At 44.3% G+C, this 21088-nt stretch overlaps 1 long non-coding RNA gene across 4 annotated transcripts in view; it reads left to right on the top strand.

The window, feature by feature from the left end:
• Positions 1 to 20363, top strand: part of LOC105608579 (uncharacterized) — a 27610-nt gene extending 7247 nt beyond the window's left edge. Inside the window, exons 1-3 of one of the 4 annotated variants that reach the window (XR_009600017.1) lie at positions 12344 to 16562; positions 17877 to 19407; positions 20197 to 20363. This is a non-coding gene — a long non-coding RNA (uncharacterized LOC105608579). Of the gene's footprint in view, positions 1 to 12316; positions 19408 to 20196 lie in introns of those variants that run through there. The other 3 variants (XR_003588914.3, XR_006059463.2, XR_009600016.1) reach the window with 3 other exon arrangements.
• Positions 20364 to 21088: the final 725 nt, after the last annotated feature.

Consider the following 21088-nt stretch of genomic DNA (forward strand, 5'->3'; position numbering starts at 1 on the left):
ATGAACCTTCTTCCTTCGTTTGAACACATTCCCTCTATTTTTAACTCATTATTTCTTTCTTTTTCATTTAATGGTTGTTGCTGTGACCCAAGAGACTTTGTTTTGTTTCTTCTGAGGGGAAAAAAGAGTTAAAATTAATAAAAAATGTCAATACTTGCTGTTGAAGGTCAGTCTGAGTGAACTGTATTTGAGTTCCTGCTTTTTGGTGCCTGATTTGATGGGTGCTTGGTTTGTACGTACAAAGGTAGAAAAATAGAATAAATTATTGAAGAAAAAAAAAGGGAAGGAGCCAAAGAAGTGTTTAAGAAACCAAAAAAGACAAATGTCTTTTAACTTTTTCTCCTGCTTCTCTTTAGACATTTACGTTCTGGGAGGTCAGAGTAAGCATTTTGTGCATTTAAATCCTTAGTGAAATATCAAAACTACCCTTACCAGAAATTTTCTTGGAGCAATGGTCATTTTTATTTGTTTTATAAACACTTCAATTTTGCCCAAGTTCAAATGTTCATTTGCCTTGAAAATGTCCACTTTTCTAGTATGATTGACTATTCTTTCGATTTCGTGGCTTTCTTTGGCTGTGTATTAGCTACAACCAAATTGAAGCAATATAAAATATTTCTAACAAATAGTGCTTATTTCATATTTTATTTTTCAATTTTTAAACACAAGGATTGTAAACATTTGTTAGTCTACTTTATAGCATAGCTGTACAACACCCTGAATTCACATTCTGCAAACTTTAAAAAAAAAAACACACAACTAATTAATATAAACCGGAGACATAGTTTTCTTGTTGAGGTTTTAGGTTTGGGGTTTTTTTCCCTAGTAGCAAAATTCAGGAGGCAGATTGAAAATTTTTCAAAAATTATTTTCTTGGTGGTCTTTTGTTGGCATTTTTAATTTGAAATGTGGAATAGAGCATGTTTTAAGTTTTATAATCTTCAAAATGTGCACCTCTGGAGAGAGATGTTCTTTCTATTTTGGGATTGACTTGAAAGCAAGCAGTTTGCAGAAGTATGCTGGACAATCCCAGCTAGGATGGATTTACACTCCTACTTAAGTTAGGGCATTTGTTCTTATATGAACTCGAAACAAAGTCTGTGCCTATGCATTATATAAACAACTTTGAAAAGCACAAATTCAGAGGACAGGGGTTCATGTGGAAGGTGAAATTAGAACAGAAAGTCCTAATTTATTTCTGCTGTTAGCCCTCTCCAGTCACGCTTTCATTGTGATTCCATCAGCTGTAAACCAAATAATTTTTCTTTGTGACATACACAGGTATGTTCTTTCAAGCCCCGTTTAATAATAATGATGATGAAAATAAATAATAATCCACCTATCTCCTCTTCCAGTGAATGTGTGTGAGCCTGCACTTTAATTTCCTATAAAAATTGTGAGCATGTTGCAAAGAAATGCATCCCAAAGTTAGGTTTGTTTCCTGGGAAATAATAGCAAAAGCACTCGATTTTGTGCTTTTGAAAATAAAAAGTCACCAAAATTTAGTAGTCATGTTGCTTAAGAGGTGGGGGGAAAGGCACTGGATTAAAAATGAACAGGAAAAATCCTTTGCTTAATTTACAAATCCTTTCCTTCATCGTGCCCACGTATGTTTCCATTTTTGAGAGCAGCCAGGCAGTCCGTTAGGTAAATGCATCAGGACCTAAAGTCTTTTCCGGTGTCTAGGAAGATGTGCTAAAGTGAATGGTATGGTTTACAAGACGGTTTCGGATGAAATGTCTTACATCTGGCATCTCACAGGCACCAATTATTTCAGGATAATGAAATATGATTTTAAAGAAATATTTTGAGAGAGAGGGGACTCTAGCTCACGCATCACATGTGGGCAGGCCATTTTGTGTGTGGGGTCTTCCTAAAATCTATTAAACACAAGAAATTTAGTTGTTTCACATAGCAGCCCATGAACTCCCTTTTGTATAATTTCAATAAACTGGTAAATAGCCTTTTTTTTTTTTACCCCCTACTTCTGAACATATATTCTTGTGATGTTTCTCTCTTTTTTAAATAAAATGGCAGACCTAATTATAAATTTCCCTAGCAGAATATAGACTAGGGCTTCAATTTACTTGCCTTTATACAAGGAGAGTTCAGATAATTACTCTTTGTAGTGTGATTACCAGCAATTTTATGTCATCTAGCAAATGATTTAAGTTAAGTCGGTAATCGAACTCCAGTGAAATCTGCTGCACTTGGGATGAAAACCATACTTTACCTTGAGAAATCGAGGTCTGACCCTCCATTGAGACACTTAAAACTTTACGTTGGCTGTCTGTGTGTTTCACTCAGTGGAGCTCTTTCAGATTTAAGAAACCTGTCTCTCTGCTATAGATTAGATGTAGTCTTGCTTAGAAACAGGGGAACGGATGATGGACCCTCATGACATTTTGGCCGGTCATAGAATATGCCTTCTGTGTCTGCGAGTCTGCAGTTGAAATTCTATATAGTATTCATCAAGGTTATTCATGCTGAGCGATCACATATGTGTTAAACTGATAACATCGCAGGTCTGTGCACAAGTACAGCAGAGCATGTCGGAGGGCACACTTCAGATTTGTAAGATAGAATTTAAGTGGTTTTAATGAAGGAGTCAGATATGCAGAGGTTTCTATGCTTAGGAAATTGCCTTTTGTGTTTTATTGTTTCATTTATTTGATACAAACTGACTCCTTACCAGGGGTCAAACAATGTGCTAGAAATCAGGGATGTGGAGGGTATGAAGACTGGACACTGAATGAATGTTTTGTAAGATTTGCATGGAGAAAAAAGTATTGGATAACATAGTCCCTGTCCTTAACAAGCCCATTGTCTAGGGATCAAGCCTGGGAAAGAATTAACATCCCATACATGAACGCTTTAAGAAAGTAATAAAACCTAGAACAGAAGGCATAGAATGAGATGCTGTGTCTTACCTACCTTATGCCACCCACCTTAAGGCAGGGGCGTGGAGATTTATATTTTCTTTAAAATTCAGTCTACACAAGTAGTTATTCCTTGGACTGAATAGTGTTTTAAAATTATTTTTCTTAAGTTATTCTTGAGCTGTGTTCTTAATTTGATAATACTCTATTGGAACTTGTTGGTTGGATATATGGGTTACGTGTCTGGGGTTTGATCAGTCCTTTTAAAGCACCCAGACTCCTTTCTTGGTCCATCGGTCTGCAAGCAGCCCTTTCTTGGAGTAGCTGCTTTTCCCAGACCATCTGTTTCTCGTCTCCATGAGCCTTCCCTGAATCAGAGTATTGATTAGCTTTTCACTCCTTTGGTTAGGGAAGTTGAGGTCAAAAGTAGATCATGTATTAATACTCATCCTGATTCATCCAGATGTTGAGAGAGCAGAGTGTAGACCTCTTATTATGAGCTCCGATGTCTCCTAAAATGCATAAAGGAAACATCTGTCCTTGGCACCATGTTGGTGAGATGGCACCAGCCTAGAAGTCAGAATTCTCATCTTCTGGTTCCAGCAGTGTAACCTGGGGATAGCTTAAGTGCTTCCATTTCTGATGTTCCTTTCTCATCTACAAAACTAGCTGGCTGGTGTAAAGGATCATGAAGTTCCCTTTCAGCCCTAAATTTCTCAAGTTCCTGTGGCTTTATCATCATCATCATCAAAATAGGAATTATATCTTACAGCGTCTTTTATGTATTTTATGTTTAACATTAAAAAAATCTTAAATTGTGAATTTGGGTGGATGTATTCTCACTCCCTAGGTATCTGGGAGATATTAACTCCTCATAGATTGAAATCTTTTATTTACTTTTTATTTCTTAAAGAAATATTTGTTTCTATTTATTTGGCTGTTCTGGGTCTTCTTTGCAGCACAAGAACTCTTAGTTTCGGCATGTGGGATCTAGTTCCCTGACCAGGGATTGAACCCAGGACCCCTAGCACTGAGAGTGCAGAGTCTTAGCCACTGGACCTCCAGGGAAGTCCCTTGAAAGCTTTTAAATTCAGTACATTACATAGGCGAGCATTTGCTATGTGTTGTTAGCTGATGAAAAGACTACTTTCATTGGCCCAAGTCAACAGAAGAAGATAGTAGCCTTTAAACTTCACGGAGTGTAAAAATATATGGAATATAGGAGTGTTCTGGTGCTTAAGAAAATTCCAGCACAAAATTTAAACTCACCTAGTGTGTACTCCTGCATCCCGAACACAGCCCCATCACAGCATGTGTGGATGTAGAGTTTCGACTGGATCCTCACTCACAGACCCTTCTTTAGGTAGCCTGACTAAGTGACCGCTTAGAGCCTTGTAGGCCTCTTTTCAGCAAGGCTTATTCCGAACTCGATGGAACTCCCAGGGCATCAAGTGACTCCTTTGATTTCCAGCATTGCAGTCTTTAGACTGGACATTCCTCCTTGCATCCTAACAGCTAAGAGTAAGCAAGGAGAGCTTTCTGCTCTGTCCCACTTTTCATTGCTTTGAACATGTGAGAAATGTCATTCACTGAGCAAAATCCACTTAATGTAGATTATTTACCATATAAAATTATGTATTTTTTAGACTATTTCCTTCTTAAAAGTGTGGCTACTGGGGAACTTCCCTCTGGCAGTCCAGTGATTAAGATACTGTCTATCAGTGCAGGGGTGCAGGTTCAGTCCCTGGTTGGGGAGCTAAGATTCCACACAATACTGTAACAAATTCAATTAAGACTTGGTCTTAATTGAAATGGTCCACAACAACAAAAGTCTTTAAAAAAAAAAAAAAGCCTGGCTGCTGAGAAGGAGAAATTTGTGGTCCTGATGCTGGCTAAGACTGAAGGCAAAAGGAGAAGAGGGCAGCAAAGGATGAGATGGCTAGAAAGCATCACTGACTCAATGGACATGAATCTGAACAAACTCCAGGAGACAGTGAAGGACAGGGAAGCCTGGGTGCTGCAGTCCATAGGGTTGCAAAGAGTCAGACACGACTTAGCAACTGAGCAACAAACAACAACAATAAGCAGTTACCTTTGGGAGAGTTTCTGGACGGTTCTATATCATTTTAAGGTATTTTTTAATTAACTAATTAATTAATTTGGTTAACTGTGCCACAGAGCATGCAGGATCCTAATTCCCCAACCAGGGATCAAACTCATGCCCCCTGCCATGGAATCGCACAGTCTCAACCACTGGCCAGCCAGGGAAGTCCCCTGTAGTTTTTTTAAACAAGGTGTATGGTGTCATGAAGAAAGCACTAGGCTTGGGGTTATGAGAGGTGAGGTCAAGTCCCCATAATATAGTGGGGTGTCTCTACCCACTGTTTACACCACTATGGGTCAGTTACTCAGTGGCTTCTGCCAACATGGTTTAATCTCAAACAAGTCAGTTCTAAACATCCTGTTACTTCATCCTCAGAGAGACATGTACTCAGAGATAATCCTCCAACCTTCATAATCTTCCAACTTGTGCAAGGGACAAAGGAGAACACATTTACACAATCATAAAAGTGGAGAGATCCTTACATATCAAATCCACTGTTTACCAAAGTGAGGTAGTTGGTACATGGAGGAGCATTTTGTATTTAAATGCTTTGAGGTTTATTTCAATGAGTAGCAGAAAAAAAAAGCAACATATAGAACTCATAGTTACACAAATACTATAGTGGTATTTAAGTTTTAAAAAAGGATCCATTTTTAAAAAAATTAAGTTGAAGCAGTGATATAGAGATACAGTTTTTAAAAATCAGGAAAGTTGTATGCAAATTATTAAAATTTAGGAAACACACTCCAATTCTTCCTTAGAAAACTGAGGGACAGCGTCTCACTTACATCTATAATCTCGCAGCCCCTCGGTGGTAGTCTAGGACTAAAATAGCACACTTCACTTCTGAAATTAAAGAAGTTAAGTCTTTGGATTAACTTTTCATTTAAACTGTATCGTTACAATTTACCCATTCTGCTTGTTTCTTCCTCAGTATTTTACTGTGACTCACAGATGGGTTGTGTTTTCTGAAAGGCTTTAGATACTTCTTACTGTCCATTTCTGTTTTAATGATTTTCCCTACCTTTAACTTTTGGGCCAGGTGCCTTGCTTTTTTACCAGACCACTACTGCCTGTTACTTTTGCCTATCTAAGTAGGTTTTCCTTTTGTCCTGTCGCCCTTCCAAACTTATCTGCTTTTTTAAGGGTAGAGAAATGTCACTATTTGACTTATCTATCAGTTTTCTGAAATAGCTTCTTTCTCAAGGGTTTGTCATTATCTGACCTGACTCAGAGCTTGCTCGGTGAACAAGCTTATCCTCAGGGTGTTTGCCCAAAACAATCAGCGGTAATTGTTTAATATTTCAACCACCTGAGATGGTGCTACCCACTGGAGCTAACAAGAGGCTGGCTGAGAAAAGGAAAAGGAAATGCTGGAAAATGTGCTGTCCACATGGGCTTTGAGCAGTTCTGACATATTCTTGGGAATCTAGAAAGTCGCACTGCGTGTGCATGGCTTTCCATGTACACAGGCATGACCTGAGAAAGCCCTAATTACTCGCCACCAGCCGACCTTGAGCCTCTGTGCAAACAGAAAGTGAGAGTTAAGAGCTAAAAACTGTCTACTACTTGCTGAAGGCAGAATCTCCCAACACACACACCGGGTCTCTTGGTAAAGCTAAGAGACGTTGGTTCAGGGCATTTGTTGATAGGCTTATAATGCTTAAAGATGTAATGTGCGTGACAATAATAGCACAAAGGAGTGAGAAGGAATAGTGTTGTAATAGAGTAAATTTTTTTACAAACTATTGAACTTTAAGTTGGTATTAATGCATTGTTTTAATTGTAATCCCCAGGACACCTACCAAGAAAAAAAAATTTTTTTTTAAGGAAGTAAAACAGGAGAATTTAAGTGGCACACTTAATAGTATTATTCAAGACAAAAGAATCTAGCAATGGAAAATAGAAGAACAAAAAAGACATAATATATACAGAAAACAAATAACGAAATGACAGATGTCCGTTCTAATTTAGTAATTACATTAGGCATAAATGAACTAAACAGCTCCGTCGAAGGAAGTGGTTGGCAGAATAAAAGAAAACATGATCCAACTATATACCATCTGCAAGAGACACACTTTAGATGGAAAGACATAAATTTAAAGCAGAAAGATGAAAAAATATGTCTCATGCAAACACTAACCAAAAGAGAGCTAACGTGGCTATTACCAACACTAGACAAAATAGACTTTAGGACAAAAGCTGCTACTAGGGACGCAAAGAACAGCTGATAGAAGGGTTAGTTCATCTGGAAGATGTAATGATTATACACCTTATTTGGCCCTAATAAATGAGCCCGAGAATATATGAACATAATCTTGTTTTGTATTGAGCAAGAATCTGTTACCAACGCGTTTACTCTGTGTGCTTATTTCTGCCTCTGGAGCCTCACAAAGGAAGTCTAACCCCTATGTGACCAGAGAGTTCTCCAAATATATGAAGCCAACTCTCGTGTCCCCTCCCACTTTCAATTTCTGTGTGACCTTTGCCTTATACAATTTTTCCCTAGAACTCAGTCATGATCTCGTATAAAGATATCCATTGCAATGTGAAGAGCAGAACCTACTTCCGTAACATTTCAGAGTTGAAAGGAAACCGAGTTTATTTTTTTCCCCCAAATCTCTAATTTGACAGATGAGTCAACTGGGGCTCAGCTGGCTAGGTCACTGAGCTGGTTAATGGCAGATCGACATCCATAATCTTGGCTTCCAAACTCCTTGTCTGGTGCTTGTTCCTATATTTTCTTTCTATGATAGCTTTCCCCCACTTTGGGTACTAAGGAGGGTTGCTGGCTTTGGGTGAAAGAGACTAACCCCTCACTTTAGCGATACCTGGCATCCTGCATCTTGAATTTGCCACAGAAGAAAAAAGCTAAGAAGAATGGAAGGCACTGCACTGGGCATTAAGAGATATGGATTCTCATCTTTTTTTGGTCACTAACCAATTTCTGATCCCTTGGATAAGTCACTTCAAAACATAATGAGAAATACTATTAATATCTATTGAGCACCCACCGTTTACCAGGCACCGTGCTAGGCACTTTGCCTACAAACCTCGATATGTGTTCAGATGTGTTTCTTTCGTATGTATAAGATAATCGGATTGTACCAAATGTTGTCCGTTGTCCCATCAAGGTCCAGAATTGTGTGGCTGTAAGGAGCTGTCTATTAGGATATCCTTATAGCTCCTGAGGGTTCATCTTGATCCCCTTCCTTCCTGTTTCCTGTTTCCCTGATAGCTTAGACTGTAAAGAATCTGCCTGCAATGTGGGAAGACCTCGGTTCGAAGCCTGGGTTGGGAAGATCCCCTGGAAAAGGGAGTGGCTACCCACTTCAGTATTCTTGCCTGGGAAATACCATGGAAAGAGGAGCCTGGTGGGCTACAGTCCATGGGATGTGAAAGAGTTGGACAAAACTGAGCAACTAACACTTTCACTTTCCTGTTTCCTAGCTGGCAGTGGTGGGGTTGCTATAGAATAATTGCTTTAGACTTGTCTCTACAGCAAGCCCATGAGTTGTGACATGGTACTTTGCCCTCCCAAGAGACTTTCCATTTTACGATTTGGCTGGACTCTTACTGGTTCCTTTCAGGGTTTCCGGGACTGTATTCTTTGCTCTCTTCTTTTTTAAAAATTTTATTTATGTGTTCATTTTTGGCTGTGCTGGGTCTTTGTTGCTGGGTGTGGGCTTTCTCTAGTTGTGCTGAGCAGGGGCAACTCTAGTTGCGGTGTGTGGCCTGCTTCTGCGGTGGTTTCTCTTGTTGTGGAGCAGTCTCTAGAGCACGTGGGCTTCAGTAGCTGTGAACCACCGGCTTAGCTGCCTCACAGCATGGGGAATCTTCCCAAACTAGGGATCAAACCGTGTCCCCTGCGCTGGCAGGCGGATTCTTAACCACTGGACCACCAAGGACGTCCCCCTTCTCTCTTGAGCTTCTCCCCATGGGTCTTTGATTTACCTGTAGGCTCAGAGAGTCAAAAGCAAAGTGTTAGTCGCTCAGTCACCTCCGACTCTTTGCAACCTCATGGACTGTAGCCCGCCAGGCTCCTCTGCCCGTGGGATTCTCCAGGCAAGAATACTGGAGCGGGCTGCCATTCCCTTCTCCAGGGGATCTTCAGAGGAGTCAAATAATTTTTAAAAGTTCACTCAGCTTGTATATAGATGGCAGACAGCAGCTGTCTGACCCAACTGCCTCTGTTATTCCTGGTATAACAGGATTCTTATCTCTGAAAGTTCACTGGATCTGATTTTCCCGCCTTTGCTTAAGACCTAGCTCAAGCCCTCCCTTCTCTACCAACTGAGCCTAGCCAACAGTCATTCCTCTCAGTTTACCCAACAAGTGTCTGCAGTGCCCATCAGGCACCACCCTGGGGCTTGTGTTTTGGGAGACTCTAGGGCTTAGTGGTTATGAATGTGGGGCCTGGAGTCAGAAAGCCAAAGTAGGAATCCTGGCACTGCTGCTCCTGAGCTGTGCAACCTTGCAAAAACTACTTAACCTCTCTGGGCTGGGTTTTGCCACTATAAACTAGAGAGGCTACTAGTACTTACCTCCTAGGGTTGTTATGAAGATAAATGTGAATCCATTCCATCACCCTATCTAGGGGTAATCCCTGATTGGCCCAAGCCAACTGACATAATCCCGTCCTTGCCGGAGGGATTGAGTTGGCCTTGGGTCCATGAGCTTGACTAGGCCAGCGCAACCTTCGGGACTGCAATTTGACAACATGGTCTCAGATGTGAGGTCTAGAATTGCTAGAGTCAGGTTTTTGTTTTTTTTTTTTAAACTAGCAGGAAGCCAGACTGAGAACAAAACTAACAGAGGGAGCAGGGCAGAGCTGAGAAAAACCAAAAAGAGATGGAGCTAGAAGTCAGATCAAGCATCTCCTGAAGTCCTTCCGACCCCCGGAACTTTCCATTGCAACTGAAAATACCTAATCGATACTTATTTGTTGTTGTTGAGTCGCTAAGTCGTGTCGGACTCTTTGTGACCCCCACGGACTATACCACACCAGGCTCCTCTGTCCTCCACTGTCCCCCGGACACTCGTGTCCATTGAGTCAGTTATGCTAACAGTCTCATCCTCATTATTATTGCCTTCCCATGTATATACGATGTTTTGTTATTAGATTGAGATGTCCCTTGGAGCAGAGACTAACTTGCTCAGCTCTCTGTTGCCACACCCCCTAGCACGGTTTTGTCAAACATCGTCTGTGCTTCATGCCACAGTCCTCACTGCCCCTGGGTATCTCTGGACTTTGAATATGTTCGAGGCAGAGAGAGAAGATGGCCAGAGTCCCAGGTAGAATGGTCCCCTGCTGGTTCTTCATCATCTTACTGTGCTAAGATAGTAGGAAAGTAAAATACCTCATAGATCAGCTAAACCTTATTGAGAACAAGACATTGAACAGAGAATCATCTTTTTTTTTTTTTTTCTCGGTTACTGATGGTTACTATTACCATGCCCTATTTTGTACAGATGAGAAAAACAGGCTTACAGAGTTTACTCAACTTGTGCTGGACACGCAGCTTCTACATACCGTGATTTAGGGACCCGCACCCAAATGACTGCATTCTTGTCTCTAAGTTCTCCCTCTGCTTCACAGAAAATGAAACTAGCAGTCACAGACAGTGCTTTCTGGGTGTGGCTTACCAGGAAAGATGATGGACCCATGCTGAAAAATCGGTGTTGGATTGACATCAAGAGTTTAGTAAATAGGCACTTCCCTGGTGGTCCAGTGGTTAAGACTCCACGCTGCCAATGTGGGGACATGGGCTCTCTCCCTGGTTGAGGAAGATCCCACATGCCGCGTGGCACACCCAAAAAGTAAAAACCAAAACAAAGCAACAATAAGCAAAACCACTAAAACCTTTAAAAAGATTAGTAAACAAAGGTACATCCACTTCAAATAAATGTTTCAGTTCAGTTCAGTCGTTCAATCGTGTCTGACTCTTTGCGACCCCATGAATCGCAGCACACCAGGGCTCCCTGTCCATCACCAACTCCCAGAGTTCACTCAGACTCACATCCGTCGAGTCCGTGATGCCATCCAGCCACCTCATCCTCTGTCATCCCCTTCTCCTCCTGCCCCCAATCCCTCCCAGCATCAGGGTCTTTTCCAATGAGTCAGCTCTTCGTATCAGGTGACCAAAGTATTGGAGTTTCAGTTTCAGCATCAGTCCTTCCAATGAACACCCAGGACTGATCTCCTTTAGGATGGACTGGTTGGATCTCCTTGCAGTCCAAGGGACTCTCAAGAGTCTTCTCCAACACCACAGTTCAAAAGCATCAGTTCTTCGGTGCTCAGCCTTCTTTATAGTCCAACTCTCGCATCCATACATGACCACTGGAAAAACCATAGCCTTGACTAGATAGACTTTTGTTGGCAAAGTAATGTCTCTGCTTTTGAATATGCTCTCTAGGTTGGTCATAACTTTCTTTCCAAGGAGTAAGCGTCTTTTAATTTCTTGGCTGCAGTCACCATCTGCAGTGATTTTGGAGCCCCCCAAAATAAAGTCTGACACTGTTTCCACTGTTTCCCCATAATAAATGTTTAGGTATGTATAATTCATTTTTAAATGATATCTCATTTTCCTGACATCTTTAGATAACCCAATACCTTCCCAATCACAGCAGAAAGATTTTTCTTTTTTCTTTTTCCAAGCATTGAAATTGTGAAAACCCTAACTAGGATCACGCCAAACATACTGTCCCGCAGCTTTATTTTTTTCAGTGAACAGTTGGTATGGATCTGCTCCATTCATTGCAAGTGCAAAAGGTTTTTTAATAGTCGCTGAGTCACGTCCAACTCTTTGCAACACCATGGACTGAAGCTCTCCAGGCTCCTCTGTCCATGGGATTTCCAGGCAAGAGTACTGGAATGGGTTGCCATTCCCTTCTGCAGGGGAATCTTCCCAACCCAGGGATCAAACCATCGTCTCTTGCATTCACAGTTAGAATGTATCATAATTTAATCACTTCCTACAATTAATGGACATGTGGGCGACTTCCCGCACCACTCTTTTTTGCTATTATAAATGATGTGCCATCATTGTGCTTTGTTTCTTTGTGCATTTCAGTGTCCGTGGGAGGAGAAAAGTCTTGAGACCTTAATGCTGCAACCTCAAAAGTGGTCCAAGACAGAAAACGAACATCTTGAGGTCCCTATTTTCAACAATTCCACAGTCTGTAGAGAACAAATGTGTTCACACATGACTTTCCCTTTAATATAAGAGCAAGGGAAATACTTTGGCCACCTCATGGGAAGAGTTGATTCACTGGAAAAGACTCTGATGCTGGGAGGGATTGGGGGCAGGAGGAGAAGGGGACGACAGAGGATGAGGTGGCTGGATGGCATCACCGACTCGATGGACTTGAGTTTGAGTGAACTCCGGGAGTTGGTGATGGACAGGGAGGCCTGGAGTGCTGCAATTCATGGGGTTGCAAAGAGTCGGACACAACTGAGCGACTGAACTGACTGACTGACTGAAGGGAAATAAGGATCCCCTCAGTGTTACAGGAGTACAGGAAGAAGGAGATTGAGGGGCTCTGTTGAGTGAATAGCCAGGAAGGCTGCATGGAGGAGGTGGCACTTGAGTACAGCTGCAGAGGATGGGAAGGCCCTGATGCTTGGTCTGCCCATCTTCCTATCGTGGCCTGGCAATGTGTCTGTCATTTAGTTGGATTCTTTTTTAGGCCATTTGGTTGGATGACTAATGGTGAAGATGCATGGGGAGGATGCTTTGAGCAGAGGGGACATAGCCCTGGATCTAAAGTGAAGAAGTGTCCCGTTTCTCAGAGGGCCAAGAACTGGCTGCTGCGGCCAGGGCACTCAGCACAGGCCGCCTCTGAACAGCACGGGGATAGAAGGCTGTGGCGGGGGACAGGGTGTGGGAGTGGACTAAGAGACACCCAGGAGGCATTTTGATGAGTCTGGAAAATGATTTTTCTTTAATATGCATGCTGCAGGTCGGGCAGAAAGAGTAAGGCTAGAGCAGCCATCTGATGGGATGATGGGAGCCAGACAGATGGGTCAAAGTTCTTTATTTTATTATTATTATTATTATTTTTAAACAACTGATTATCGATTTATGAAAAAAGGTTGATTTACATGAGTTCCCAATCCTGAACCCCCCTCCCACCTCTCTCCGCATATCATCTCTCTGGGTCATCCCAGTGCACCAGCCCCAAGCATCCTGTATCCTGTATCGAACCTAGACTTGCGATTCATTTCTTACATGATAGTATACATGTTTCAATGCCATTCTCCCAAATCATCCCACCCTCTCCCTCTCCCACAGAGTCCAAAAGTCTGTTCTATACATCTGTGTCTCTTTTGCTGTCTTGCACACAAGGTTATCGTTACCATCTTTCTAAATTCCATATATATGTGTTAGTATACTGTATTGGTGTTTTTCTTTCTGGCTTACTTCACTCTGTATAATCGGCTCCAGTTTCATCCACCTCATTAGAATGGATTCAAATGCCCTTTTAATGCCTGAGTAATACTCCATTGTGTATATGTACCACAGCTTTCTTATCCATTCATCTGCTGATGGACATTTAGGTTGCTTCCATGTCCTGGCTATTATAAACAGTGCTGCGATGAACATTGGGGTACACGTCTCTCTTTCTATTCTGGTTTCCTTCGTGTGTATGCCCAGCAGTGGGATTGCTGGGTCATAAGGCAGCTCTATTTCCAGTTTTTTAAGGAATCTCCACACTGTTCTCCATAGTGGCTGTACTAGTTTGCATTCCCACTCAACGTTCTTTATACGTGACCCCAAGCCCCAAGGTTTCCTGAGTCTGTTACTATGATGCCTCTCTGCTTCACTGTGTCTCTGCTTTGAATTCAAGTGAAATCGCCTTGTGGAAGACAAACTGCAAAGTTTTAGGGGGGAAAAGACCCCCACCAACTTTTAGCTGCTAATGGGTCTGTATCCTTAAAAATTCCCTCTGTGCTTCATGAATTTCAACATGTAGTTTATCTCTTTTGCTCCGTAAAACACGAGATGCGACTTTAATGGCCTAACCCCAAAAAGATAACCGCATAGCCATCAAACATTCAGCAGCATTCCAAATAACCTTTTGCTGCAGCCTGCCTTCTACGGGGCCGTGTGGATGTCAGACGCACAGAACCGGAGTCACGCTGACATAGCTGGCATGCCTGGACCGCAGTGGAATCTCGGGGGTACCAATCACAGGCCAGAGAGAAGCCATTGGCTAGAGGAAACAATGCCAGCGTGTTCACATCTCTACAGAAGGAGCGGTGTTGATGGTGACGGGATTGACAATTGCAGCCAGAGGGGGACCGTGACCCCGGGGCAGGATGAACACACACGTCAGCGGTGCTGGCACGAGGCAGAAGCCTTCTGGGGCTCAGGTCACGGCCCCATCCTTCTTCTCCTGATCCCCAACCGGAACAGTTAAGAAGACAGCAGATATGCCCTAAAAATACTTCCTGCCTGGAATGCTCTTCTCTCTTCAGGAGTTTGAGAAATCCAGAATGGATAATAATGAGCCAAATTCATTCAGCGCTTATATCTACCAGACAGTGTGTTGGGCGTTTAACAAATAATTCATTTACTTCTCCTTACTCCGTGGTTGGTAGAGTCTGCCTGAATGCAGGAGACACAAGAGACAGGTTCGATCCCTGGGTTGGAAAGGTCCCCTGGAGGAGAAAATAACAGCCCACTCCAGTATTCTTGCCTGGAAAATCCCATGGACAGAGGAGCCTGGCAGGCCACAGTCCCTGCGGTCACAAAGACTCTGATACAACTGAACAACTGAGCTTGCACTCAGTGGTGAGGGGTGTGTGTGTGTGTCCAACTTTTGCAACCACATGGACTGTTGCCTCCCATGTTCTTCTGTTCATCAGATTCTCCAGGCAAAAATAACTGGAGTGGGTTGCCATCCCCATTCTCCACGGGATCTTCCCTACCCAGGGATCGAACCCTGATCTCCTGCATTGCAGGCAGATTCCTTGCCATCTGGGCCACCAGGGAAGCCTATGATGAGGTACTTTGCATAATCCCCACTTTAGGAAGGAGGGAACTGAGGCTAGGAAGGAGTAAGAAATTTACCCAAATTCCATAACCAGTAACTGGCAGAGTTGTGCACTTGAACCCAGTCTTTCAAAAGCAAAGCCCAAGCTCCTGACCCTGGCACCCAAAGCCATGTGGCAAGTCCACACTTTCTGTGGCACCCATGAAAGCCACCCTCCCTGATGGAGGAGGTCTGTGTATTTATCGGGTGGAGAAAAATCCTTCAAGGGCTTCTTTTTCCTCCCCTGGGTTCCTGGGGGTCAAGCAGGCATGCTTCAATATGCTGTTGCTTGAACCCTGGTTTATTTCAGGACCCCTGGGTCAGCCTGGCAAGGGGTGCCGTGGAGGGGGCCACTTCTGGGGTGAGGGGTGAGTTACAGACATTTTACATCTCTCTTGAGTTTGGTCATTGCGCTTCTATCCCTTGATCAGCCTTTCTTTTTTTCTTCCTTTCAAGATTCTTCTTCTTGGGACTTCCCTGGCGGTCCGGTGGTTAAGACTTCACCGTCCAGTGCAGGGGTGCGAGTTTGATCCCTGGTCGGGGGGCTAAGATCCCACGTGCCTCGGGGCCAAAAAACCAAAACATAAGACAGAAACAATATTGTAACACATTCAACAAAGACTTTAGAAATGGTCCATATAAGAAATACTAAAGGAAAAAGGTTCTTTTTTTTTTTTTAATGCTATAAACTTTAATGTAACTTCAGTTCAGTTCAGTCGCTCAGTTGTGTCTGATTCTTTGCGACCCCATGAATTGCAGCACGCCAGGCCTCCCTGTCCATCACCAACTCCCGGAGTTCACTCAGACTCACGTCCGTTGAGTCTGTAATGTCATCCAGCCATCTCATCCTGTCGTCCCCTTCTCCTCCTGCCCCCAATACCTCCCAGCATCAGAGTCTTTTCCAATGAGTCAACTCTTCCCATGAGGTGGCCAAAGTACTGGAGGTTCAGCTTTAGCATCATTCCTTCCAAAGAAATCCCAGGGCTGATCTCCTTCAGAATGGACTGGTTGGATTTCCTTGCAGTCTAAGGGACTCTCAAGAGTCTTCTCCAGCACCACAGTTCAAAAGCATCAATTCTTCAGCGCTCAGCCTTCTTCATAGTCCAACTCTTACAACCATACATGACCACAGGAAAAACCATAGCCTTGACTAGACGGACATGCCAATTACGGTGCTACCTCACTAACACAGACCCTTTAGCAGGCAGCATCTCCTATGGTCGTCCAGCACTTTAGGGAAGTAGGTGCTATGGTTATTCCTACTGTAAGAAGATGAAGACACTGGAGCTCAGAGAGGTTAAATGGTGTCTCCAGGAGGCCTGATGCAGTCTCCCACCCTGTTAACCACCATCCCAACCAGACCCCACACTAACAGGGCCCTCACTCTGCACAAGGCACCGTTCCATGCTTCTTTTATAGTGACCCCTCCAGCTCTCACTACCGTGCCGTGTAGTTATCCCCTTTATCTGTTATCCCCTTTTCACAGATGGGGAAACCGAGGCTCGGAATGCGCATGTCACTTGCCCAGGCTCACCCTGCTGGTGAGTGGTGGGGTGTGTGTTTCACTCCTGAGGTCTTGTGATGCAATAGGAAGATGTTCCTCTGTTTGGGTTTTGTTTCTCCCTGGAAATCTCCTGCGAGGGAGGGCCCAGGGTGGGATGCCAGGGTTCTGAGAATAGAGTCTCTGAGCTGAGCTGGGACGGGGTGCCAGGGACAGCCGCATCTCTGCAGCTCCGGAGATGGGGAGGGCGGAGGGGAGGGTGATGAGACAGCAGCCACAAGCCTGGGGTTGCGCCAGGGAAGGCCTCAGAGCCCACTGGTGGGTTGGCACCCCCGAGCTGGGCTGAGCGCCAAGTGTGGCTTCGAGGGGACCAGACGAACATGGTCCTTGGAAGAAGAGAAAGCCAGCGGGGTGGGCTGGCATGACCTCAGCCTTCAGATCTGAGAAGGGCTGTTCTGTGGATGAGGGGATGTAGGAAGAGGCTCTCCCAAGAGCCAAGCAAGAAAAAGTAGGTTTCTGTTTGGGCAGCAGCAGTGGGATTTCAGGGAGCAAGAGAGACATCCCCGACGGTGTACAATGCCTGACTGTGACAGAGGGTGGCGGTGGGACCTCACCCAGCGAAGTGGCCTCTAGACAGAGGAGATGGGCCACCCCAAAGCTGGCCTCTTCGTTGTCTCTGCCTCTAACCTTCTGAAACCCCATCCATTCTTTCAGGCCTTGGTTCCACTGCCACCTCCTCCATGGAGCCCTTCCTGACTGACCAGCACCCGCACACCCATAGAATTCACAGTTCTGTTCTGAGGGTACAAAGCCTAGGTTCTCTGAGGTCCAGGCCAGTCCACACTCCTTGAGGGCAGGGGTCCCCAGAGGGCTGAGGTTCAGACCAGGTGATAAAAGCCTCAGACACTCTGGAAGCCAGCCCAGTCAGTCCAGGGACCTGTCTCCCCATTAACCCCATTCTTATGGCAAATATACCCTCCCTAGTGTCCATCTGGCCTTGGGCATTGGAGTTCTTGCTGGTGCGATGTCTCCTGGCCATAGCAGCTTCTTACACTAACGCACCTCTCAGATGTTCGCAAGACACTTACAGAATACTTGGCATGAACCAGGCACCGTTTCCAGGGATTAGCTGGTTTAATCCTCCCAACAACCCTACAAGTCTGTGTTACTATTACTGGCGCATTACATAATAGGGACTGGAGGCCCCAGTCCTCGGCAGCTAAGGACCCAGCTGGTACTGGATGGGACCACAGTGTTGAAACCCCGGGCAGGTGTCAGAGTCTGGGATTTGTCTCCGTCTTGTTCTTAACAAGACATTTTCAAGGACGTTCTTGTTCCTCTGTATCTCCTGTAGCGCTTAGCAAATGTCCCTGCAGAGTAGTTGCTCAAGAAACATCGGCTTACTGATTGTTCCAAGACTCTTCTGGTCTGCTTTTCCAGTGATCTGTGAGTTTGGGTGCTTTTTATTTTTATTTGTTTTGGCCATGCTGTGTGATTTGTGCTCACTCTTAGCAATATAGCCTGGAGTCCTAACCACTGGACCACCAGGGAATTCCTGAGTTCAGATGCTTTTGAGAGGACAAAATAGTATTGAGTCCTTGCTGGACAAAAGCCAGGCACTTCTTGGGAGAAGTGAGAGACTTCCATGCATTTTATTCCAAGTCTTCAGGGTAACTGTGACAAACACACACTATATACATGTATTTGGTCTTTGTCCCCAGTTCCCAACCCATAGCTTCTTATTTCCTTGGAATTTCCCAAGCGATAGGTGTGTCTTTTGTTCTCATGAGGCCACTCTCGGGGGGAGGGGGGTCCCTAGAGAACTTCAGGATGGGGCTAGTCACCAAAGAGACCAAGGTTAGAGGGTTGGAACTTTGGGTCCCATCCCCCCTCCTCCTGATGGGGAGAAGGCTGGGGATTGAGTTCATCACCCATGGCCGATGACTTAATCAACCATGCCTGGGAAGGCAATGCAACCCAGCTCCATGGGGACAGAAAGTTCCATGCTTGGGACCCTTCCAGACCACACCCTCTGTACATCTTCATCTGGTTGTCTGTTTGGATCCTTTATCATATCTTTTATGTACGTGCTAAATCACTTCAGTGGTGTCTGACTCTTTGCGACCCCCTGGCTCCTCTGTCCATGGGGTTCTCCGCGCGGGAATTCTGGAGTGGGTTGCCATGCCCTCCTGCAGGAGAGCTTCCCCATTCAGGGATCAAACTCAAATCTCTTAAGTCTCCTGCATTGGCAGTTGGGTTCTTTACCACTAGCGCCACCTGGGAAGCCCACTATGGTTTATTAATAAACCAGTAATAGTGTGTAACTGGTTCCTGAGTTCTGTGAGCTGTTCTAGCAATGATCAAACCCCAGGAGGAGGCTGTGAGAACCACTGAATTTATGGCCAGTTGGTCAGGAGTCCAGATGGCACTTGAGCTGGGCAAGTCTTGCTGGCTGAGCTCTTCACTTCAGGGTCTGTGCTAAGACCCTGTGGTCCCTGTCAGAACTGAATTGACTTGTCGGACCACCAGTTGGCATCAGGAGAGTTGGTTGGCGTGGGGGTAAAGCCTGCATATTTGGGGTCACAGTGAATGAACGCAGTCTGTCATGGCAGAGAAAAATGGGAAGACAGCCCACATCAGTTGACTGATGGACTCAGCCAAACCAGAACATTGTGTTAATTGCTCTCCTGTCCTCCGCTTGTAGGAAGGTGAAACTGGCTCCTAAGAGGATGGATGTTGGGCTTCACTCACCTTCCAGAAGATGCCCTGCAGACTGGACTTGATCTCTACCCGCTCTGCCTACATCTCCAGTCCGGGGCAGTCAGACCTGATGCTCGGCGGTGACCTGAAATGAGAAGAAACCTCTCGCCAAGCTCACCAAGAAGGTAGTATTTGTTCCTCCGTGGTGGTTAAGCTAGGAAAGCAGACGCCTGGCTTTGAGTGCTTTGTTTTGTTTTTGTAATGAGATTTGAAACCTAAAGGATTTTTTTTTCAGATTATCCGTAAGCTCTTAGAAATGAAGTTTGGAAGGACTTATCCAGACTCTGTAGGTGTTGGTCAATGGACCTTAACAAACAGATCGAAAAGCCAGGAGGAAATTGAGGCAGAAGGCACACCCTTCACCAAAATATTTGTTATACTGACCCAGACACTTTCCCGTGGTGATTCTTTAAATTGAGAGCTTTGCGGATACATTGTAAATGGCTTCGTTCACTTGAAAGTGAGATTCATGTGTTCCATTCAGAGAGCCTGGTGAAGTGTAATTGATTTTGAAATCCTCGAAGAGCGTAGCATGTTCAAGCTGAAAGGAGCATTTCAGGCTCCTGTCCCCCGTTTACAGGAGAAATGACACAGCAGCCCGAGATGTGGAGGGATGGTGGCTGCACAAAGCTTTGTCCTCTGCAGGCCATCCAGTTTCCAGCACCCACCCGAAACTGGGTACCTTCTTTGCATCCCAGCTACCTGACTGTCCCGGTTAGGACTCTCTACATGGTCCTCAGCTGCCCTCATGGATGCTTAATCGTTGATCCCCTTCTGGAATTGTTTTTGGTATTGTTTTTATGGAAAGTTTTCAGACATAAAGGTAGAGAATACAATATAAATAACTCCCATGTGCCCTCACCCAGCTTCTACAATTATTAACATATGGCCAACCTTCTTTTATCTATACCCAGCTCCAGATTCCACTCCTGCAATGAAGATTTTTAAAGCAAATCCAAACATCGTGTGATATCATCTGTAAACACTCCACGTGCACCCATGGAAGAACTCTGTCATATGTACATACTTACAAATCTGGAATACAACGATTATAACTAATAAAATGAACAGTAACTCAGTATCCAATTTTCCCCACTGTTTTCCTGTCACTCTTTAGCGATGGATCTGTTAGAATAAGGATGCAGTGGAAATTTGGGTCCCAGTACTCCTTCAAAGTTCTTGCATGAGGTTGTTTGTTGAACAAGAGGAAATAAATTACATAATAAAGACATGCACTCTGTCCTAAGTCGCTTTAGTCATGTCTGACCCTGTTGACTATAGCCTGCCAGGTTCCTCTGTTTGTGGGATTCTCCAGGCAAGAATACTGGAGTGGGTTGCTATGCCCTCCTGCAGGGGCTCTCCCCATCCTAGGGATCAAACCCACGTCTCTTATATCTCCTGCATTGACAGGCGGGTTCTTTACCACTATCGCCACCTGGGAAGCCCTTAATAAAGATACTTTGTCATAATGATAGATCACAGTTACCTACGCCTTTAATTGCAGCCCACGCCAGTGTTCTTGCCTGGAGAATCCCAAGGACAGGGGAGCCTGGTGGGCTGCTGTCTATGGGGTCACACAGAGTTGGACACGACTGAAGCGACTTAGCAGCAGCAGCAGCAAGCTTCTCTGACCCCTGACCTTCGTGTCAGATGGAATAGATGAGTGTCATTTGCCTCTTGCAGAGATAACCAAGGCCTGGAGATGCTTCAGGATCCAATTAGTGGTCAAGCTTAGACTACCTGTTTCCTGATGACAACAAAGCCTTGTGATTACCTCCATCTCATTAAAATTTGAGCCTCTACTTT

Source organism: Ovis aries, chromosome 3 (genome assembly GCF_016772045.2).
Source record: "Ovis aries strain OAR_USU_Benz2616 breed Rambouillet chromosome 3, ARS-UI_Ramb_v3.0, whole genome shotgun sequence".
NCBI lineage: Eukaryota > Metazoa > Chordata > Mammalia > Artiodactyla > Bovidae > Ovis > Ovis aries.